Source organism: Venturia canescens, chromosome 1 (genome assembly GCF_019457755.1).
Source record: "Venturia canescens isolate UGA chromosome 1, ASM1945775v1, whole genome shotgun sequence".
Classification (NCBI taxonomy): Eukaryota; Metazoa; Arthropoda; class Insecta; order Hymenoptera; family Ichneumonidae; genus Venturia; species Venturia canescens.
In genome coordinates, this window is record NC_057421.1 from 26,499,593 (window position 1) to 26,524,562 (window position 24,970).

Sequence of the window (24,970 nt, forward strand, 5' to 3'; positions counted from 1 at the left end):
CAGATAATTTTATAAATTCATCGGTGTTAATATATTTTTTTTATTAACCACACTGACCGTGACAGGAATACTTTGTTTCAAACATGCCATGGAATTTCTATAGGTCAATATTCGAATTCAGCTCCCATCTGATTAGTGTGAAGGGCAGTAATTGACTTACGTAGCTTTATTGTTATAACAATCAGTCTTTGCGTTTACGATTATTACCGTTTTTAATGTTGTTTACGAAAGGGCGAATGTTACCATAATTTTGTGCCAGACGATCAACATATCTTTGTATTGCTGTTATAGAAGCATTATAATTGTGATCCAGATAATGCGAAGAGTTGAACACTTTTTTCGTCATACCATTTCCTAATCGGTTTATAACCGTACTGTATATCATTATTATTGTATTAAAAAAGCTCAATTTTATTTATTCGATTAATTTTTGTTACTGTATTTTGTGATAATCATTGTAAAACAATATTTCATGTCCCTCTTCGTGGTAGGTTTTGCTACCAGTCTGGAAATATAAGTTTTGTGGGGTTGTTGGAATTGTTAATGATTCGCGGACTCGTTTGTCAAGAGAATCACTGCATCGGCTGGAGTTGCAGGTAGGTAAATTTCAAATGGTTATTCATTTATTGGACAAATTTTATCGCAATCGGATTTTATGAATTTTGTATCTTCTCGAATTGTCCTCTTCTCAGAATCGTAAGATAAAAAGACTAAAATTCATTATGTTATGCCTCGCGAACTTTTGGTTCTCTTGGAACTTTTGGATTTTTTCCTCCGAGAATGTCAGGTGGATAGAAACAATGAGACGAATTCCGTTAATCTTTGTTTCGAACTCAAGCGGACAGTTAATAAAGAAAATAGTTGGTATGATTAGTGGATTCCGGTCCAGAGATTGTTACGAGGATTATTTTCTATATTCTCTCACATCAGTACGAAACACCCTGTGTACGAATGTGGGTATATCTGTTAAAGAAAGGCCTTTATTATCATCAACCCTGATAGGTCGACGTCTGGGCCTCGGAGTACGCGCCGTATAATGCGTGGCTCGGAACGTCGCGACGCTCGCGTTATATACGCCCTCATGTAAGAGCCGTACAAGCAGTATCGTGGTAACGCGCGTGCTGTTCTGTTCGTGGGGGCGCGCGATCTTTCCACTCTGAATTTGGTCCGTTCGTACAACCGAGTTCCAGGGAATGTTTCCATTCTTAGGAGTAATTTAATGTGATTTTTTTTTTCCTTTCGAAAAAAACGTTTAATTTTTTTTTTGAACAATTTGACGTTGTGAGAGAGTGAAAGTTTAGGAGCTTTTTCAATGGAAACAGGTAAGCCTGGCACAGCCAATTGATGGACCATTTTGGAGCTTTTGATATTTCGACAGAGGAGAAATAACTGTGGGTGTGGTGAAAAGGAAATGATTTTATTCTCCATAATAATAAACCGAAATTATGATTTGAATGAAAAGTGTTTAAATCTGAAATATGATTTGCAACAAATATTCAACGTTTGAGATTTCTTGATGAATCAAGAAATTTATCAAAACGATGAATCCATTCATCAATTCGATTAAACTTTATGTAATTAATTAACAAATATTGCGCCCTCAAGTGCCTCGACATACTCGTAAAAAGTTCCAAGAAAAAAGTTACTTTTAGAGGCCCTGAACGCGAACAATTAAATTGTTTGATGGTCAATAGAAAATTTGATGAGTGGCTATTGGAATAATTATGTCGGTGGGAAAAAAAGCAGAATTGTACCGAACTTACGATTGATGAGAAGTTGTCACCTCAAAATTTGTCAACTTTCAACTATAATAGAATTCCACTTGAATGAAACATCAGAAGCAATTGAGCATAAGACAACGTGAAACCATGAATTCCGCGAATCAGGAAATACGGGATGGAACTTTCGAGTTTGAGCTCCTCAAAAGCATCCCCTGCCAGGGCATATTCTCTCTTGAACGATTCTAACCGTTTCGCGCTCAATTTCACGTCAAGATGGAGTGTACGACATCGAGTATACGGAGGATGATATGGATTACGAGATGATAATAAAAAGTCGACGATTTTTCGCAATTTTCACCCCAAATCAATAATAATTGACCTGAATATTTTTCAGTTGTTTAACGAACTTAGTTTTCATTCGTAAAATTAATCAATTTTCTCGACTCGAATTTCGTTTCTCGACTCCTCTTTTCTTTCCCTTTTTTTCGAATAACGTTTTTCCCGCTCCGTTCTTTTGCGCACAAATAAAACCGCATATTCGACTCTTCATAGGAATCCTGAAAATTTATAACCACCCACTCGAAACTTCAGGGATTTGATACGGCATCACAGAGTGGAATACGGATGAAAAGTGAGCAATTTTTTAATTTAACCTACGAGCAGACAAGTTTTGTTCCATGAATATGCGGTTTTCACATATTTTCATTCATGCACCTTCAAAAAAAAAAAAATGTTAAAATGGCACTCAACTATGGAGGACTGTTATCTTTCGACCAGTTTTAATGTGGATAACGGATGCTCGAATACAGAGAAAAAAAAATAATCCAGTGCAGTATATTCGAGGCACGAAGTTCAGTGAATTTCGCGTAACTCACGTCAAAAATTTTCTTCACCGGTCCGGACTGTTTTTTTGTTTCAAGATTTTCATCACGATTATCTGAATCTAAATAATATCCATCTTCCTAGAAAAAAATTATTGCTCAATAAAATAAAAAAAAAATTTTTAAACAGTGATAATGACACACGAGAGCAAAAAAAACTATTTCCCATAGTAGAATAGTTGCAATTTGCAACGAACAGTCCCGAAAAGAAAAACAGCTTTGACGTGGGAGGATGTAGTGATGAACGTGACTAATGGGGATGCGAAAGAGTCTCTGCAGAATTTCTATGCATATAAGCACTGGCAATTTGAGTGTACTTATGGTCCGTATCGACTCGTGACCATTCGCGCTGGAGCTTTTATTCTTCACAAATTTCCGTGCACTCTTCAGTAGAACGATTGAGAGTAGATGTTAAAAGACATAGAGCGGGGCGAAACGGTGTGCAGGGCAATGCACATGGAATGGTCATTTGCCTATGAGCGTGAAAGTGTGGCTGTGTAATTTCGAAGCGATGCAAATAGTGTCACGCTGAACACAAAAGCTCCTAACTGCGGTGATCTTTCATGATTTCCCTCTGGATTTTTATCCAACGAGACGAAGAGAAAATCGTATCAGAGTGATCGTTTTATGCACGGGATGTCATCTCTTTCATTCTACTATTGATTTGAACGGTTGAATTTTTATGAAAAAATGTGGCATAATTGCTTATGTTTCACTGAACATTGATTTATTTCTTCTTTTTTTTTTTATCGGATTTTGAAGTTTCGTACATTCTCAGAATTGATAAAATTGTTCGTATAATTATTCTATTCTTCACATGTAATCTGAGGAACATTCTGTGTATGAAATTCAATGACACATATGAATATTTTAGAGCATAAGATCCACACGACATTTCAAGTAGAGTAGATCACTTTTTTAACGGAAGGCTCAGCGGATCTGATCTTCGATCTCAATTTATTCCCTTTTTGATATTCACAGAGGCGTCTTTTTACCATGTAAACAGCCTACTGTGTAGCACATAGAAAATCGATTTTTCTACATTGCCAAGATTTATTATACATCGTATTTTTTATGCCGCATTTAGTTGGTATACGAAACGGTATAGAATAGGCAATTCCATCGTACGTTTCCAGCACCGAAAAACAGACTTAACCATAGGAAACCTTCAGAAACACAATGCGAAATTCTTGTCATGCTCCCATTTTTCTTTATTCGTTCTTACAATTTGGCCAATACCTGCATTGTGCGAATGAAGATTATTTTTTAACATTGAAAATTCGAAAATTATTGAAACATCAATTTTATCGGTTATTAACGTCTCATTGACAATTTTCATTCGTCTTCTATGCACGCTTCGCGAAAGTTTTGCATCCAATGTAGCACTCGAGCTTTAATCAACGAGATTTTCCGGCCCTAATATCTGGTCCGTTAGTCATTTCACATCCGTGTTATTATAATGACGTACTATATTCATCGTATTGAAATACCGTTGAATTCTGCTTGATCTTGTGAGAGTACGAAAGTGAATTTCAGGACGGGTGAACGTCAACGAGGAAAAACATTCTGTGATAATCAGCATTGAATTCTATAAATTATCAAATTTCACGAGGATCAAGGATTCGACTGTGATAAAAATCGTGTCACAACTGACCTAGAAATTCCGACTGAACTTTCCCAACAAAAAATAGTTGCGTCCATTCGTTTTTTTCCTTTTTGATTTCCTTTGTGAATCGCGTTCTTTGTCTCGGCATGTGGACTTTCGGGCTAGCCAAATATCCCTGGAAAAACTAGATGGACCTCACGATAAACCGAAAAAAGGAGAAAAACGTTTATTTTCACAGTTTGACTGGGAGAGAAAAAAACGGTGGACAGATGTGAAGCATCCAACGGGATTCGTTGATCTTACTCAACACTTTGTGGTGAAGCGCGAGTTTTCGCGTAAATCGTCAGAAGGAAACGTACGGTATATACATCCCGGCGTATGTATACCTTGTAAACACATATATGTATCGGTATAGTCACACACATTTATGTGGCGGAGCGAAGAGTAGAGAACCGTGTTCCACGGAGTATTTTTTGCGAGACTTTTTGGAGCTGAGTGCTTCATGAGCGATAACCCTCAGCTAAATTCCAAATGTGCCAAAAAACTGTATAGATACATACCTCGTGCTTTATTAGTCGAAAAAAAACGTGATAAATCGTCTCAGGTGAGTAGGGTCAAGTAGGATTTTGATCCGGAGCTTTACAGCGGTCTTGGACATACATTTTCATTTGAACAATCATAGGGTTGAAATTTTCGAATTTTTAGGGTTTCGGTGATCAGGACTATGCCGGAGTAACTGCGCCTATGCTTGAATTAAATTGTAATGCTGAGTCTTAACGGTTATCGCTGTTTCAAGTAAAGTGATACTTGCGGTGGGAATAAATTTTCGATGAAATAGAGAAAGTGGTAAAGTCATGGATATTTTTCAACGCAACAAATAATTCGGTTCGTTGAAGGATGTCATTCGCTGGTCCATTTTCGAGAAGAGACAAATTTTTTCTCACGGTCTCGCGAAGAAAAACTCTGGCCGTCAGAATATGGTCGAATCTGATCATGGACAATGGACAATGGATTTTATCTATGCATTTTAAGGCATACATTTGCAGCGGGCGAAAAAACGTGATTTTCTTGATTTTTATTCGAAAAGAAAATAAATGTTTGTTGAAGAACTGTGAACGACGTTCATTAGTACATATGTTCACGTTACAATTTTGTTCATCAAAAAAATTTGAGCATCAGTTCCGGTGGACAGATAACTAAAAACTATATTAATCCGATCCATACCAAATTTATACTACTTATTTGACTTATTTATTACAATAATAGCTTGGGCCTGAACAAAGGATTTTTAAAAATTTTGGTTAAAAAAAAATGGCGACAGTTTTAACAAAAAATTCATTTTTTGAGGTGCTAAATTTTCGGTGTTTTTGTTACAATTTTTTTTCTAACAAAATACGAAATCTTCCGCCCAAACCCTAGCAATTATCATAATAAATAAGTGGTATAAGTTTGGTATGGATCGGATTAATAGTTTTTTAGTAACCGTGACCACCGCAAAGGTATTTTTCAAAAAAGACGATTGTGAGATAATCGTGTTTAAGGAGTTTCGGTACAGCCGATACAATGTTGCCACGCTAAACCATGCTAAAAACACAAAAAATTTCAAAAAGTTCAGAATTTTATAAAATTTGGTGAACATATTCTTTAGTGCCAAATTTGACAATACAAATTTTTAAACATTTTTCTTCTTCACAGTTATCGAGTAATTGATCACTAAAGTTCACGTGTTTAAGCATAGCGTTTCCATACATTCCGGGCATAAGAAATCTGTTTTAATGCGTAATTACTCGATAACTAGGTAGAAGAAAATTTTGAAAAAAATTGTGTTTTCGCACTTGACGTTGAAGAACATTATCACCAAATTTGATCAATTTCATAATATTTAGATTTCTGTACCGAAACTCCTTAAAGATTCAAGTATAAGAGGACCGCGCGCACCGGGTGGACGGTTGAAATACCCGTAGCTACGAATCTAATGCTCCGTTCTTCATGAAATTTCGTGAGAACATTCTTCGGACATTGTACTTGAAGAATATCTAATAAAAAAAATGTTCGATTTTTGTGCAGTTGGATGAAAACGGAATGGCACATCGGATTAATCGCGTCTCCTTCCCTTTCCGGTGCCTTTTCTACCTTTCCGATTGAATAGCACAATCCTCATGTACGAAAACAATTTTGGTTGCCCTGTCGGATAATGTGATCAGTACTCATTCCATTCATATAAAATAACACAAGAATCGGTGAAATTATCTCCGCATGCAGTGATTCCGGATTTATGCTGCGCACGCTGTGAAACGTTTGTCAATTTCTCTCTGTTGCTTCCTCTCTTCGGTACAGATATTCCACTGAGTTTGTCGGCCCACTCGCATCATTTATTTTTCATGGATTCACCAACCGAATCGTATTTCTGTTCGCTAACTGGATCAACGATTCGTAATAATTTTTCATCAATATAAATTTCTGTCCCGTACGCGGGTTCAAGATTTCCAGAAATTCAATTATCTCTATTTATTATATTATTTGAATAAACCGCACTATTTTGTAACAGCCGCGGAATTGATTTGAGTTCCAAGAATATTCTGTCGTTGAGAAAAAACCCAGAAATTCAGAAAATTTTTATTTCTCATTCACGTCAATTCTGGCGTTAATCATTCCCAGCGAAAGTATTGGACATTCAATCGACGAATAGAATATTCCCAGAAACGCAGCAGAGTCTTGATGCCCAGTATTGAGCACAATAGAAGTCGAAGTCAAAACTCACCGCGTCCTGCCACAGCCAAGGAACACATCAACCAATAAAAAAATCTAATGCAATTTACCAATGAAATTTCATTCTAGCTGCTTCCTTGCAATGATTCAATTTTCCATTTATTCAATAAAAAGCACATGAAGCCAGTGCCCAATGAATTTTCGTCTCTCTAAAGATATCCAGCAAGCAGACTTCCACTGCACGAATAAGCATGCAAACATCCTTAGGTCTTGTTGGCCCAGGGTTCAAACCGTATACTTCGTAATAATTCATCTTCCCGAGTGTTTAATACTCTGCAGAATATCGCATGTGTGCTTATATGTATATTGATGTCTATTTGGCCATTGTATATTTCACTTTGCAACGTCGCTTGCGCGTGATTGAGGTCGAGGGTCAAAATATGAGAGGGGCGAGGGGGGAAGGAAGTCTCGAGAATGAGAAATTGGAACAACGAACTGGAGGCAACTAGATGGGACAAGTGCGAATAAGACTTCATACCCAACGTCCATATGTTGAGCACGTTGAAGATTTTCCTTTTTATTTGTTGACCTATAGTCTTCGAATACCATCCTTCATGCTGGGGTCAGAGAAATGGGACAAAAGGAACGCTCTCGAGATTCCTTCTCGATCGGATGCGAAGTGGAATTCGATATAAGTTTCATGAAAATGTTGACTCTTTCTTACTGTGCGAACCAAAGGTATTTTTTCACTCGTGCTCTGAATATAATATTTTGTCACACAGTCTCTAGATAACAAAACGTCTAAAAAAATATTTCGAAATATTACAGTATACCTAAAGTCCTTTTTCCTACCGCTTCTTAATTCACAGTCGCAGATACATTCACAAAATATTTCGATTTGGTGGATTTTCGTGGAGAAATTCAATTGAAAAAAAATTTGAACCTAATCCTTGGACTCAACGTGCAGGGGTCGGTATCTAAAACTTCTAAGAAACTAGACGACCAATAACGAGCTAATGCTACAATGAATATCATTCGTCATGATTGATAGAGGTGTAAGGTAGGGGCTAATTTGAAATGGTTTTCTCAACGTTTTGTGATTGATAGCCTTAAGATAAAGATCGTGATTATCTTTCCCGATCGACTGTGTCGTTTCCTCTGTGAAAAGCGACGAAAGCTTTATTTTTGAGAAAGCGAACAGCGTCACGATATTTTTGACTGCCCCAATTTTCGACACTAGCTCAGCCGAAGCTCTGTTTCACGAACAATTGAGTTTAGAATTTGAGCACAGATTTAAAAATCGTAACACACGTAACAGGTGCTTTTGTTAAGGTAGATATCCAACCGGGAATATGTCCCTCGGTATTTTGAGATCATTCACAAGATAAATGCTGATATGTCTGATATTCGAGAAATTTAAAAGGCAAGAGAAACCGCGATGGGAAGAATCCCTTTCAGGCGTGGCTTTTCGTGAAAAATTCAACGAACAAATATGATAAGAGTTCGGCGTGTTCGAACCTCTTGTACATTGGAGATGTTTATGATAGAGGAGTGCACGTGTGTCAGGATCGTGTTCATCGAGTGTCGCCTCGCGGGAGTGGAGACGCATCGGGTAGACGACTAAATGTAATAAAAATAAAATAAATAGAATAATAAAAAAAAAAAGTAGGTACGACGGGAAAGTGGCGCTCTCGATACTACCCATCACTTTGTTTTCGTATACTTTTTTCGTGTGGTCTTTTGGCTCGATGGGCTGGTTCGTGTCAAGCGTACTATACTTATAGCAATGCAGGAATGGAGACACGATCGTGGGTTGAAGCGTTTGTTGCCAAGCTTGTTTCTCGATAAGAGCACCTCCTTTGTCGCTTCTCTCACTATAGAATGCCACCTATGCACCACATCTTCACTATTATCCTTTGAGAGTCTTCGGTTGCTTCATTCTATCAGAAAAAAAATGCATGAAAATATACACGACTCTACTAACACTGAGCCTCCTCCAAGGGAAAATATTGACTTAGCAATAATTTATTCTTCTCCAACTGTTGATTTATGTTTTTCATCTTCCTCGCTTCGATTCGTATTTATACACTGTAATGTGAGCATTGCAACTTTAATTCTAATTAGATTCTAGAGATGAAACTGAGCTCGTTATCGAAGTTCTCGTGTTTTTGAAGGGTACTTCGAAAAGATTCAGGCAACTGGACGAGACGAAGTACAGGGAATTAGTTACGTGGCTTCTTCGGGTACGATAGCGATTGGAAGGCGATTCAGTAACACTGCTGAAAATGAAAATATTTGAAAATAGCTCTGTTTCCATCCCCAATTTTCATAGATTTGGAAATTATATTGATTCGTGATCTTGTTTTTCCAATAAGACAAATATTTATTCTTATTCAATAATCGTGGAGAAGATAAATAATTGAAGATAGAAGTCTTACTAACTTGTGGAGAAAAGTACTTATTCCCACGGATCGAAAATCGATGATTGCACAACCCTCGTGCTTATTTTAATCTTCATGGCAAACTTCGTAATCGAAAATTTGTGATTGGGATAGCTGTTCGTTCCAATGCGGTTATTATGATCGGGAAAACGGAGCAATTTTAGTGGTTTACAGACTCGATTAAGTTCGCCATGAGTAATCAAACTTTATTCGGAATGCTGGCAGACCCATGGGCGAATGAAAGAGCAGAAGGTTGGAGAGATCGAGAAAAAGGAAAAAGAGAGAGAAACAAAGAGAAAGTCAGCATCCTGAAAATATTATTAATCGCCAGAAAGTAAAGGATGCTGGAGGAACGAGGGTGTAGACATTGAGGCAAAAAGAAAAATCCTCGTTTCTGCATAGTTTGCCCCGTCCAAACCATAAATTAAATATTTAAGAGGGATCCATATCTCTCATACTTTTGCGAGAAGAAAACTTCCATTTTCCATTCTCTTCTTTCCTCGAGTATCTCAACTCGCTTGACTGCCCCAAGTCATATATTTTATTGTCTAAAATAATATATAAAAATTATCCAAAACTGGGCGCGTCCCATCGAGTACCGAGTGAACGTCGTTTTTTAAATTTTTTTATCGAAATTTTTTCGAAATGAGTCGGAGTCATTGCTTCCGATGGCAAAATTTCTGTTATTTTACATCAATCACTTAAGGAGTTTCGGTACAGAAGTCAAAATATTAAGAAATTGATCAAATTTGGTGATAATGTTCTTCAACATCAAGTGCGAAAACTCAAATTTTTTCAAAATTTTCTTCTACTTAGTTATCAAGTAATTACGCATTAAAGCAGATTTCTCATGCCCGGAATGTATACCTATATATATGGAAACGCTATGCTTATACACGTAAACTTTAGTGATCAATTACTCGATAACTGTGTAGAAGAAAAATCTTAAAAAATTTGTGTCGTCAAATTTGGCACTAAAGAATATGTTTACCAAATTTTATAAAACTCTGAACTTTTTGAATTTTTTAATTTTTTTAGCATGGATTAACATGGCAACATTGTATCGCCTGTCTTCGACAGAATAAGGCTCATGTGGGCCAACCACATTAGGAAAAAAAGAAAAGAATTGGATGCAAGATTCCGTAAAATGTATGGGCTCCTGGTCAACAAGTCAAAACTGTCGCTCTGGAATAAAGTTGTGGTTTACAAAGTAATCCTAAGGCCCATTTGGACATATGGCATACAGCTGTGGGGAACCTCAAGCAATTCCAACATCGAGATCCTACAGAGATTTCAATCGAAAGCTCTCAGAACGATGGCCAACGCACCCTGGTACATCACAAACGCCAATCTCGACAAAGACCTCGAGATTGAAACTGTCAAGACTACAGCTTCAAATTTATGCGCAAGCTACGAACAGAGGCTCGCGAGCCACCCAAAACCTCCTCAACAGAGAAAATATCACTCGAAACTATTGAATGCCAAAACAATGGCAGCTTATAGTTGGAGACTGGACGAGAGATAAAAAAATTTTAAAAAATCACTTAATATTTGAGTTTGTAAATCTAAGTAAAAAATTAATTCGATTTTTCATTCATATTCCTTCATTTAAAATAGATAGAATACGAGAATATTTTATAAAACAATGGACAAAATAGATGATTGATTATTGCATATCGAAGAACAAAATAGGCAACAGCCCACCAGCAATGCAATACAGAAGTAGAATGAGGAAGGTTGAACGGATGCAAGAGAGAATGGATCAGTTACGAACGCTCGAAACGTAATAAAGTTATGACGAGTAAAAACAAATAAGTTTGTCTGGAATGGATCTCCAAGATTAAACATGCGCCAAAGTTATAGGAGGCTTTAAAGAATTATCTTAGAATACGGAATTTATGATCGAATAAATTAGGAGATAGTGGATCGAAAAAATAATGTCAATAAACACTCCAGTAAACTTTTTCAATGAGCCAGAAGAACGTGGTGTTTATCTGACTTCGTTCATCGTATATGATTTTTCATTTATACTTTCAATGGACATAAGCTTTACTGACCAATATAATAATAATTTTGAAAAATCCATGACGAATTTATCTATTTAAAAAAATGTATCGAGCATCTAAAAATGTGGACAGTATCGACTACGTTAACAACCAATTTCAAGAAACAAGAATTTTATTTCAACTCTATTTTTCGTTTCCAGTGATTCAATAACGTCAATCATAATAAAGTGAACGATAAATCGATCGATAGAGCAAATAAAATTGAAACTACATATTAGTTTCGTCATAATCAAAAGTAAATAAGTGACACGAAACATGCACGAAACCATCTCCTGCGATTCGATACAAGTAATGTTAAAATAACAAACTTCCAGAGATAAGAACTTGGACGATCGGTATGACGAATGATTTTTCTTTTTTCACAGAAAAATGGTTGAAACCCAATAAATGCAAGCGGTCCTGAGAACGAATTTTCTCATGGCCAAAGATTTAGAGGCTCCTCACTCAGAGACTCTAAACATACAAAACAGACTGGAAGAATAGAGTAGAAATTCAACGTCGTCGGACAATTTCGATATAGATGACAGGGGTCTTGGAAAAGGACGAAAGATGTCCAACTCGGTTCATGAGCCATTTCATCAGAATATTCTAGTTAATCTTTCGCTAGAGTGATCCTATCTAAGCCCAATAATTTCTGGCGTTCTCTCAGCTGTGGCTTGACAACGGGAAAACTCAGAGAAGCAACGCAAGGGGTTCGGACGGTGGAATTGAGATCGGATACAACTGAATATAAAACTTAATTCGTTGTAATACCGGATTAATGTGAGAGTTATTCGTACAGCTGATAATAGCCAATGGGCTTTCAAGTAAAGAGTTAAGAATGTCTCACGAGGGAATTCTTACTACTTTTTAAACCCGTAGACACCACACTCCCTTTGAGGTCACACTCTCGCCAGACTGGTGCAAATTCGCACTTCGACTTTCGATGAATGTATGGAACGAATCTTACAACGAGACTTTTTAGGGGCAGCAATTCCTTAGTGATCGATTACGATGATTAAAAAATTGAAAATCAAGTTTTATTATAGAAAAAAGGGCCAAATTGAAGAGAGGAACTTTGGAGTTCTAAGCACTTGAAATTTTCGTCGGTGCAAATTTGCACCACTGTGGCGACTACGGTTAATGAGAATCGTTCGGGGGTCATAAAACAAAGCCATGCATCCGCGAAACTTCACTTATATTTTCATTCCATCGTCATTTAGCATTCAAACGCTAAATTATTCAATCCGATGAATAAATATTACAGAAGTTCGTATAAATATCGTTTACAAGTGCCCACAGAAACTAAAGTTAAAGAATAGCCAAGAGTGAACTGAATACACGATAGATGGCGTGAAAGGGGCGTGAGAGGTGGCCATACATCCAATGTTCCAATCGTTGGGACGTCTCTCTAGACTAAAGGGTAGTAGATTCACTGCTGGAGGTATAAATCCGTTTCAGTATATAGCCCTCCGAGAAAGAGGAAAGGCGAGACAATTGGGGCGCGATGGCAAAAAGAAGGAAGGACACTGATGGACGGTGCGGCTCAGGTTCCTTTGCTGCTGTAGCTCAACATCTGCATTTCAGGACACTATTTTATACAACGCTATTTCTTTATATCTTCTTTGCGATTGGGCATGAATCGAGAATTTTATTTCTCGATCGAATATAATAAAGTACACCGAATGACTGATTTGCTTATTCGTCGAAAGAAGTCCACATTTTTTTGAAGTTTCTTCAATACTTCGAATGGATCTTGCATCTTTTGCCTTCTGCTTTCGCGATAAAAACTCCTCGCGTTTCTCTCTCAGTTTTAGCGTCAAGATTTTTCAAAAAATATTTAACTTTTGTTGTTCATTTATTGCATTCATAATTGCTTCGGGCAAAACTACAGTCTTTTCTCACGATGCAACTTCAACATGATTCAACTTTGCTTCGAACCTCTCTACCCGCAGATCCTTCCCTAGGATCGCAGATGGTATATTCTGTGTATAAACATAGACATAAGACACGTCATTTTGTAAGAATATACTTACTATCTAGTGCACTCTGCCGTTATCAAACAATTTACGAAGTATATGAGAAACTCTATGTTCTCTTACGTTCATGATCTTACACGCCAAGTGTTGTATACTTTTCTTACGAAATGGCTCACATAATGTGTCCATAAATTCTATTCTCTTCAAAACCATTAAAAACATCTTGCCTAGAGCGAATATGCAGTGCTCTCGAAGTTTTAAATTATATTTTAGGACTACGTGAGAATTAAATACAAGTTTATTCTTTTCGAGATTTTTTATCGCACGGAGAAGGAACTTTTTCGAATGTTTGAAAGCAAGACAAGATTTCACTGACAAATGCTCCAGTCAACCAGCAAATGATCGGTTACTTTCAAACCTACTGAAATAAATAGCTAAAAAGTGGCCTCTACATTTTTGTGGCTATATAAAATGAACATGGACCGCGAACTAATCGAGGGTCGTAGGGTTTCAATTTAGGTACGTATTTTTTAATTTTTTTCTCCATAAATATTGTAACAATTCGTAATTTTTGTTAAGTAAAACGTTTTTTGTTTTGTTTTATGGAAAGGATCTTGAAACTCGCATCATCGTTGAGAAGTAGGCCCGTGTATACGGCACGCATGAATTATTCACAGTCACAAAAATACGTGAACGATACGAACGTGAAATTATTTTGACTTGGTATGCAAAACTCGTTCAAAGCTTAAAAGATATACAGAATAGTTCAAAGGTTCGTGTTTTTCAGAGTCATTGGATAAAAAAAATTTACTCGATCCAGTCGTTTTGGCACGTTCAACCCCTGCGCTAGGGACAGAATATCGAGCTGGCTAAAAGTTGCTTGAAATTCGTCAAACTCTATGAGGGTGGACAGAGAAGGATCAACGTGTATGAACCTACAGTTATATCACTGGACTCAACTTTTTCGATCGAAGTTACAGTTGGAAAAAGAGCCTGGAAAGCGTTGCATACCAAATCTTGCTTCTATTTATCTTCTTCGAACTTGGTTGAAGCGAAAAAATGAGAAATTTAAGTTGCATTGTCATGGAGTCGCATATCTGAATGCAATCAAACTTTCTCAAAGCTTCGATTGACGGTGTTGATACGCCCATAACGCCGAAGGCGAATCATAATGTGGGCAGAGATAATTTCAGTTCTTACCTTCTCAACAGTCTTTTTTCTCTTTCCCATTTCTCCATTACAAGTTACGAAGTAATCAACGTGACTTGCGCGCAATCTTCTATGAAATCGACATAAAATTTCTTGCTCTTCCCACAACGTCTTGGGAAATTAAGGATTGCTCAAAACATATCCCCTTTTGATCGCCTCAGAAAGGCAGAAACTTGGTGGTGTAGAAGTATCGTATTACATGAGGCCACTCGACACGCGCTGTCAGAACCAAAATGCCTTCATCAGGACTCGTGCCAATTGGTGAACCAAACCTCCGAGATTCCTTTCCTAAGAGGGTCGAGCTTTTCGGTAAGCAAACGCTTTCTTCTCCCTTCACCCGTTGAGTTGCCTTCTTATCGAGTCGGACAGTCACGCTCGTGTCTTACCGCTTGAGTACTGGGCTCCCCTCGCTCGATTCGGAGTATACAGTAGCTCGAAATCGCACGTATACTGGAAACTTGTAAGCTCGAATTTCAATGAATTCCGGCCAATTTAAATGCTGACATAATTATTCAACACTTGGCTTTATTATTCTCTTATGCGGCTCAATAATTGCTGAACGAGCCACTATTATCTGGCTATTTTCGATGAAAAAAAGTTTTTGGAAAAGTTGAGTAGACAAAAATGATTCATCAGTGTCGTGATATTCCAAGTTTACAAATGAATTTGATCTAAATGACTTCGGCGTTTAGAAAATAGCGATTCATTATGTTCCATTAAATCAAAATTTTTCTTCTCATCTGATGCAAACGGAAGAAAAAACGATGAAACTCTTGACGAAAAATGGATGATAATTCAAGGTCAAGGAGGATTCATAGGGCAGATTCTTTCAAAATTTATAAGATATTGTAAACCAATCATTTAAGGATCCTTCAGACGAAATTCTGTCACAAAGCTTTTATGCATGGCTATTCAAAAGCTTTGTATATTTGCTTGTTAGTGCTGGAAAGAAAAATCTTTGCAGTTTCCGTTGCACGTATAACGAGAATAACCATTTTTATGAAAAATAATTGAGAGTCTCTGAAGCAGCCAAGAGAAGGGTTCGGGAGCGCAATGCTTTCCATCAGCATCGTGTACAGGGGGGCTGCAATTACAAAACGAAGGTTTTTCATCACTACCGCAAGTTGCACGAGAACTGCGCACGAGATGGCCTTTGGCAATTTGCTATTCCCTGTTGGAATCTCTCGCCCAGTTTCCGTTCTATATTCCACTTGTCCTCTCTTTCTTCCTTCTTTTTCTGCGCGACACGTGCAGTTTATTTTTTCACTTTTTTTGTTTCGACTCAGTTTCCACGATCTCTTCTTACCCGCTCCGTTGCATCTCTTGTAAATTTTCATTTAATCAGCCACCACTTTGATCTGCTTTCTGAAAATGTTCAAGCCACCGTTCAATTTCTATGACCTGATTTCTATTTACTGCAATTTGTATGACAATTATTTTTTCATTCAGTTCGTCATATTGGAACACGGTGCTCAAGCATTTGGAAAATTGAAGCACGAAGGCAGGTTTGAATTTTTAGTTGAATCTGTTGCAACGAGATTTCTTAACGGACAAAACTTTGCTTCGCTCCATCCCCATGATCTGAAAGTACACAAAACAAATGTAAATACCCACTTTGGGAAAGTGTATTCTTAATCAATCTTCCGATCCTCGACTAAATCCGACTCGACGACTCTGCTGATTAACCGTGCAGATTTTTCAGCCGATCTTCGTAATTCAACTGATTATTCTACTGAAAGATTGAAGTCTCGATGTATCTCTTTATTTGCTTCGCCGGATTCTGCTTAAGTGTCTCGAATCGCTGCCATTAGCTTAACGATCGTTTCTCAGAGGGTAGAATGAGATGAAACGAGCGTAGAAACGAGAGCAATCCGTTGAAATCGGAATTAGGGTAAAGAAGGAGAACCGAAAGATTTCCGTAGCGAGAGATATCGTATAAAAGGCGGGTAAATGTTTCTCCTGTAATTAAAGCAAATCCCTGTATTAGAGCCAAATTAATGAAATTCGTCAACGATGCTCCTCCTTAAAGATTACTGCCGAGCCATCATCTCTCTTTAGGCTCAAGGTACGAATGTAGAAGATCGTGTTCAAAGCATCTGGAGGATCGAGAAACAGAGCCACAGTCACAGGAGTTTGAGATTATCGAGAACAAGCTTCGAGCACGAGAAGTCAATTTTTCACTATGACAGAAATTCAAAGCGTGTCGCTGAGACTCACAGCATTTGCAAACGTGATAACGAGATGGAATCTTGACACTCATTTATTCCATCGTGGATAATGATAAGTGATAGAAAAATAAAAATTTCGTGAAATTTACAGACGTCTCCAGCTGTTAAAGTAATTCTGAAAATGCGTCGGGTATATTTGTGTAGAAGTGGATAGGTAATTTGCATTTATTGACCTGAGTAATGCGTCAGGCATTTTATGGCTGGTATAAAACTTCCTGAGGAGAATTTTTCAATCATCTGTATTTTCATTCCAAAACTTGAATCTGAGCATAATATAAAGCGACGTTCCAAGAGTGACCATCGCTCCTTTAAACGCGATGGATTTTGTAGTTGATCAAGAAATATGTTAGAGTAATTAGAACCTTTAAACTCTCCAAGTATTTCTACTTCCCAGTAAAGTCTGAAGCGTCGATTGAAAATTTCAATGCTGTCATATTTCAGACAACATATGATTGGTGAATGGTATAAGAGCTTTTAACAGCAGTGATATTTTGATTGATTCTAAGCTAGCACGCGTAGAATTTCGGTTGTCGTTATTCGTCCTTCTGTTTTAATAGTTTTTCCACCTCAAATATTATTGAGACTTCGTCAAATGGCTCGGAGTTTGAGAGGAAAACGATTTTGCTCACTACCGAAGGAAAAACAGTGGATTCCCCAGTCGGAGCGTCTATATTTTCCACTATTTTTATTTCCGTATTTTCTCCTCCCGTCCTCCCGCGCAATTTTCCGTGACCCCGATGCGTCTTCGATATTTGGGGTTACAACAAAAATCCGTCGGCCCCGCATCTTCCGTCAAATTTTCCCCTCTTCCAGCTAGTAAATGATTTACGAACATTTTATCGGAGTTCCATAGGTATTGCCGATTCATTCTACGTTTCCTCGTTGATACATTGATCGGCTGAATTTTTATTGTCTCAATACCGTTTCAAGTTTCATCTGAACATGAAACATTACTCGATGAGCTTTCATGGAGATGAGAAAATATATTTGAATAATTTTCCTTCGAACGATCAATCGTTTGCCTCTCTTCTAGGTCAAAAGAACGAGCATAAAGTTTGACGTCAACAGAAAATAAATACTGATATAAGAAACCGTTGGTTCTGCATGTAGAGCACAAACATAGTGAAAGGATCCCAAGGAATCAAATTGCAACATATACCACAAGGAAACGAAAGAAAATTCGTGCAGAGACGAGGGTCGACCACCCTACGTAACTGCAGTTTGGAGTCATCGTGACACTGGAAGGATGGAGTGGAACGAGATAATGTAGAAACGAGGGAGAAACATTAAGGAGGTTTGATTTGATGAAATTCATCAGTGCTGGAGTAACTAGAGTGCGGTAACATTTTAATAATTCATATGCGAATTGAAACTAAATGATAAAAATGCTAAATACGTCAAAACACAATACAATCAACGCCCTCCTTCTCTCTCACTTTTCCTCTTTCCGTGTAAATGGCCAGGAAAAAGACCGGAGCGAGAAAAATAGAGAGCAGAAGAAGAGAGTGATATACGCCGGCCAATTATGCGTTGTTGTTCCTGTGAGTGCCAGTACGATAAAAAAGCCGGGATCCCGACACAACGAAAATATAAATAGAACAAACTCGTCGAGTAATGAACGACAATGGCAGGAAATAAAACGGAAATAAATGAGCCAGTGTGTGAGACTGAAACGAGAGAAAAATAAGGGCACCGGGCAGAAGCAGAGCGAACGTTACGTACTTCGTTCACGAGCTTTGTTTTGCTAACAAGTTAAACGAGCAGTGAAAAAAATGGTAGTATAGAAAAACTAAGCGAAATACGAGGGAACCTCGTCACAATTCACAAACGCACTGCCGAAAGGAAATGGTCTTTCTCGAGGAAACGACCCATAATTATTGCCATCACCTCACCATTGCTGGTTACTGGTTCTTAGGCTAAAACAGACCCTACGAAGCTGTACTACTATAAACCATCTTGACTTTGATGATCGAATTTGAAAGTTTTTGAACTCCCAATACAATTTTAGGTATGATGAAAAATTAATTTTTCTGACTATGGAGTTTAATTTAAAATAATTTCTCTATTTTTCGATTAATTAGGGTAGGAGTCGCGCGACAATCGATATTAGACGAACTCGTGATTTTTAAATTATATAATTTTTACGTGATAAACTTTCATATGGCTAAAGGATTTAATAGGTTACCGAAGAATATATCAAGAAATTTACGATCATAAAAATAGAAATATAACATGGCATCTTATGAGAAACCCATCCCCCCAACACTATGATTGCAGAATTCATTTCCTTATCGATTAGATATAGTTTATGTTACAATTGCTCCCCATAGATTATATTATAAAGATTCCAATGTGACCATAAAAATATAGGGCCATCGACTCATTCGAAGAGAATTTTTAAAATAATCTCGATGAAAACTCAGAAAATGGCAGGAGATCGACTGCCATGAAGTGGCTCGATATACTTGGCAACGTTAAGATGTATACATATATGTATACTTTTCATGATAGCCGGCGAGTTTGTAGGCTAGGATATCTTTCGACTGTCAGGTGAGAAGAGAACCGATATATATAAAAAATATGTCAACGTATAATATTCTCCGAAATGATATAGTTAATTAATTATTGAAGAAACAAATTTTGAAAATTTTCGAAAACAATTGGAAACGCTATCGCTCCGGTAAAGAGTCTCTGGCAGCAACTCGTCATATCTTATAAATGTACTTGTCTCAGAGTCGCTGCCGCGACTCTAGATATATTGAAAAACCGAGTCAAATAAGCAATCATAAGATATTTCTAATCATGAATTATTAAATATGATGGTGTATAAATTTATAAGAATACAGTTTAAATTGCTCTAAGATTTATTCAATACAGGAAACCTTTCTTATAACCTATTTTATTTCGACGATTAATAAATAGTCATTTGACCATAGAGTCGCGCGACTCTTACCTTAATATCCATGAAATCGCATGTTTTTAAATAGTTTCTTTGGACACAACGGTATAGCTTATACGCTTTCAGCCCTGCTGTATCGCAGTTAACATCACTGGATTTCTGTACAGCTTCATTTGAGGACATTCTATTGGCTTGTCGCTCGACAGCGACAAACTTCATTTTATGTACGAGTTAAATGACTGTGACACACTCATTAAATGTGACAGAAGATTTTCATTTTTATTTTTACTATTGACGCACGTCACCGCGAAAATTTTGATCAATTATCTGAGGGCGGACAAGTTAGCAATCGATTATATCGGCGATCATACAAAAACGTCCTGGTTATTGCCTGATCCCTGGTCGACCACGTATTTCACCCTCGTCCTCTCGATCACTTCCCTGATGCTCGATACCGTCACCTGTCAAATTGAAAAGTTGCGTGTGTCGCTGTTGAGGTCTCCGCGTGTAATTTCCCACGCTCAATCTTTCTCATTTTATATTTTTTTCCCAACTACATTTTACATAGGAAATAAATTCTCGGAAATTTATTTCTGTATGTTCAGATTATTCTGAATGATTCCAGCTTTCATGAGGCCAAGTTAATCAATTTTTTTCGCCAATGTCATAAAGTAAACTCAAATAGTAAATTTATCATATAGAATTGAATTGATAATAATTGCCTGCGGAACACTTAGTGAATATTGTTGTGTGAAAGAAAAGTGAAATTTATTTGAAGAAAATATCAATTTCATAATTCATTATTCTGGAGACGGAATCTTATATTGCAGCAAGACCAATGAACTGCAACAAAATGTTATACTTTCACTGAGAAACAATATTAATTACAGTCCAATTAGACATCTGGATTGGAGAAAGAAAAATACAAAAAAAGTATAACGCTCTTTCACTGTTTCTATAGCATAAACTCATTATCGAATACTCTCAAAACTCTGGAGATAGTAAGGACGGAATGAAGAATATTTTCCAAAATATTCCCACGCTGGAATATTTGATAAGGGGTGACTACAAAATTTTACTTTTTCATTTTTTAACAATTTAATGCAATTCATCTCTGTGCTTGATTTTTGATGTATTTTTTCGATGAGTCTGCTTCCGAGTTATGCAGCTATTATTCAACCTGTTGGGATGAATTTATTGCCCCGATTATTCCCTTTAGCCCAGGTTAAGATTTATTACTCCTGTTCCTGCTGGAAAACTAAAGTTAACAATAGAAACTATAGAATCATTACTGCACAGCATCTCTGCGTGGGTCGATTAAAATTTCTTACCGTTGTTCGTGGTCATCGAGTCAGGTAACTTAACGACAGTGACAATATTCGTTGTAAAGCTCAGGAGCAAGCGTTTAATAACTAGAATTCTGGTTAAATGAGGTGTCAGATCCAGACACGAAACCCACTTTTCCTTTAGGGTCTCCGCTGCTTTATCCATAATAACGTCAAACAACAGGATGTTGTTGTGCTTCAATGTATAGGGCAAATTCTCTAGGTATTATTAACCGAACGATGATTATCGAGATTTTCATGCAACATTTCAAAGCAAACAAGGCTTATTATCAGACGTGATCTAAAAAAAACTGTTAAGATAATTTGTACACTAGAAAATTAAAAAAATAATTAATCAGAGTTCAGCCACTTATGTTCGAGTGATACGATATACAGAAGCTGCTTTCGACTACTCTCCAAATACTTGACGATTAAAAGGTCGCGTAATTTATATCCTTTGAAATATACCAGCGATATACGTATAAGAATAGGTGCTTAACGAGGCTCAATTTGGCCTTTCTATTCCTCACGAAACCGTCAGTGAGTCATGAAGGGTTACGAAAGCTGATTATAATCGATATTTGATAATCATGTCTACACTGAGAAAAAAATTATTGATTGAATAGCGAATGATGTTATTGAAAGAGTCTTCTTCATTCAATTGCAATGTTTTATTCGTTTAATCATGTGTAATTTTGTGCTTTTTTCTCTTCCTTTTTTTCAGTGTACCCTCATTATCATTTTTCTCCGACAACGAAAGAAACAATTTTTTCATTAGCAACAACCCTCGACACGTTTCACAATAATGCAAAGCTGTTACAGTAACTTCCTTTCTTTTCGTATTTCCGGTCATGATATAATCGTAGTTACAAATTGCCATAACTTCTCCCTTTATGAAGATTCACGCCAAGAAGTTCATTGAATCTTACGCAGTTTAGAAGAACATGTTGTAAAACACTGTCGAGAAAATATGAAACTATACGACCTTGAATATCCGGTGATAGAAGCGAAGCTCTGCTAGGAATTTCACAAACGTCCAATACAGAGTATCGATTTCTCGCGAGATGGAAAAATTCAAGCACTAACGAAGGGAGTGAGTTTTAAGTACGGAAATAAGCTTCCGTCTCTGACTGTAAGTCGATTACAAGTCTTTCATTTCATTTTTCTCATTTCGTTAACTGTGAATTTATTAGAATTTACGACTTATATGTTAAGAGTTTCAACCATACGAATCTGGTCCCTGCAGGATGATGATAGTTCGTGGTTGGTCCGTTAAACAAACTTCCAACTTGCAGCTGAGCTCAACTGCTCTCGTAATCTTTGGGTACATAATGTGTTACATAAACCATATATGCATACAAAGGCTTCATTTTATTTTACATAACACACGTTCAATCCTTACGGTACACTCGAACGATGTACAAGAAAAATGATTTTTTTATTCACCGGAGAGAAGGAAATTTTTAGTTCGTGGTCATCTATAAAAATCCTGTAAAACAGTCTCAAGAATATGGAATCAATTTTAGCATGAAAATTCAAGTATCAGGAGTAGCGGATTCGCTCAATAGATTTTTATTTCGTGACAACGTAGACAGGACAGATGACCCATTGTCGTTTCCGGTCGACGCCCATTCGATCAATATTCAATTTTTAACGAATACACCGAACGACTGTCTCAGTTATGATGGAACGAAAAGTCCGGACCAGCCCTAACCCGTACCTATCTCTCTCGACTCTCGATATGCAGCTCTATCTATAGATATATTTTTTCTTCTCGTTGGCCACAGACGAGACAGAGCTCTCGATGGTTTTGTTTTATGTTCACTTTTGATTTGGCCTCGTGCCATCGGCCAGTCTGTAAACTCATCCCTCTCTCTCTCTCTCTTTTTCTCTTTTTCTATCTTTTCACCTCTTTCCTTTTTGTCATCCTGCTTCTCGCTTCCTTCACTTCCTTCTCTCCTCCTCTCTTTGATTTTTCGATCCATTCCTTGCCCTTTTCCTTCCTTTGTCATGCTTTACCACTTTTCTCATTCTCTTTTTGCTTTACATCCATTTTCATCGTATATCTTGGTATTCTGTTTTTCTTTTACTCAGCTCCGTTCTCTCTCACGCGCTCTGTTAATTTCTTCTTTGAATATTCATTGTTCCTTTCGTTGATTGCTTAGAAATTGACGGATTCTATTTCCTCCGTTACCTTAGATTCGTGCTTTCTCAGCACCTGCTTAATGTATTTCCTTTCTTCCCAATCGTTTGAATTCTCTTAAGTGCGGCTTGATTACGGTTTTACTGGATAAAAATTCGCGGTTCGTGTCGTTTTTCATATTTTTTTTTCTTTTCAAACGACAACGTACTTGTCTCGATTAAGGCCTTAAATACACTTGCAGCGAGAAAACGTGATTCTCTTGATTTTTTTTCGACATGAAAATAAATATTTATTGAAAAACTGTGCACGACATTCATTAGTACATGTGTTCATATACTTGTACAATTTTATTCATCAAAAAAATTCTCTAAATTGCGGAACTCCAGATGTATTCCAGTAGCCCCTTTTTTTGAGCATTTTTCGAGTTGCGGTGGACAGATAGCTAAGAATTATTAATCCGATCCATACCAAATTTAGACCACTTATGTATTATAATAATGGCTTGGGCACGAAGGATTTGTAAGAATTTTAATTTAAAGAAAATGGCGACAGTTTTAATAAAAAATTCATTTTTTAAGGTGCTAAATTTTCGATTTTTTTTTGCCAACAATATACGAAATCCTTCGTCCAGGCCCTAGCTATTATTATAATAAATAAGTGGTATAAATTTGGTATGGATCGGATTAATAGTTTTTTAGCAACGGTATTTTTAAAAAAAGACGATTCTGAAATAATCGCGTTTAAAGATTCAAGTATTAGAGGACCGCGCGCACCGGGCGGACGGTTGAAATACCCGTAGCTACGAATCTAATGCTCCGATCTTTATGAACTTTCGTAAGAATATTTTTCGGACATGGTACTTGAAGAATATTCTAATAAAAAAAATTCGATTTTCCCGCCCATCCCAAGTGTATGTAAGGCCTTAAATCTGGGTCAGGAACTCGATTGAATCTAAAGTATGAAGATGCCGGTGCAAATATTCTTATGCTTTCGGCCTAATTCAAGTGTCTTTTGGTATTTTCGCGTCGTTACGATGGCTGGAAACTAGAGCGCTCGTTTTTTACGATCACTTTTTCTTTAAATTGTATACATGAAAAGAAATGAATAGCGACTTGTATTTGTGAGCCACCACACGGCATTCCGAAGCGTCCCTACTAAATTATACTCTTATCTTTTTTTCTCCTCAATCGATGTACATATTCTTCACTTCTCCGCCGCTGCGTCCCCATTTCCACCCTCGAAAATGTCAAATACTCTTCGTCTAACGATTTTCGAGGTTTCCCTTTCGTTTTCCAGCCCCTTTCCATATCGTTACCCTCACACCCTCACAGAACAAATACAAACGAACCATAAGTCACACACACATTGCGCAGTATCTGACTAAATAAATAATCGAGAGGTTCCAGGATGTATTCGCATGAAAATAGGAAGAAACCACGTTCGGGTTTTCTCTTTTTTTTCACCGTCGGGATTGCTTAATCTTTCATCGGAATCTACGTTGAAAAGAAACCATGGAAAAAAGTTGTAACATCTCGAGAAAATACGCATACGCATTGTTGTTGCTACCGTTTTTTCCGAGTGATACGACATTCTGAACGAATTGTAGTCAAACGTGGTCTACGGGTCCGAGGCAGAGGCAGAATTCGCTATCCGGGCCAAGACAAATGGCACCCTGTCCACCACTTTCTTTTATTTATTTCCCTCGAACGTAAAATCACACCGTTTATCTGACTCTTTCACGTTCTCTTTTTTTCTTGCCCATGCTTCCAATTGTGAAAATTGCT

The 24,970-nt window shown here is 37.2% G+C and overlaps 1 protein-coding gene across 4 annotated transcripts in view; it reads left to right on the plus strand.

Annotated features, from left to right (window-relative positions):
* The first annotated feature begins 1,131 nt into the window (after nt 1–1,131).
* LOC122419088 (tachykinin-like peptides receptor 99D) overlaps nt 1,132–24,970 on the plus strand; it is a 104,563-nt gene continuing 80,724 nt past the window's right edge. For all 4 annotated transcript variants that reach the window (XM_043433366.1, XM_043433362.1, XM_043433360.1 and 1 more), the window contains exon 1: nt 1,132–1,322. The gene's annotated coding sequence lies outside the window, so the exon portion shown is untranslated. The remainder of the gene's footprint in view (nt 1,323–24,970) is intronic.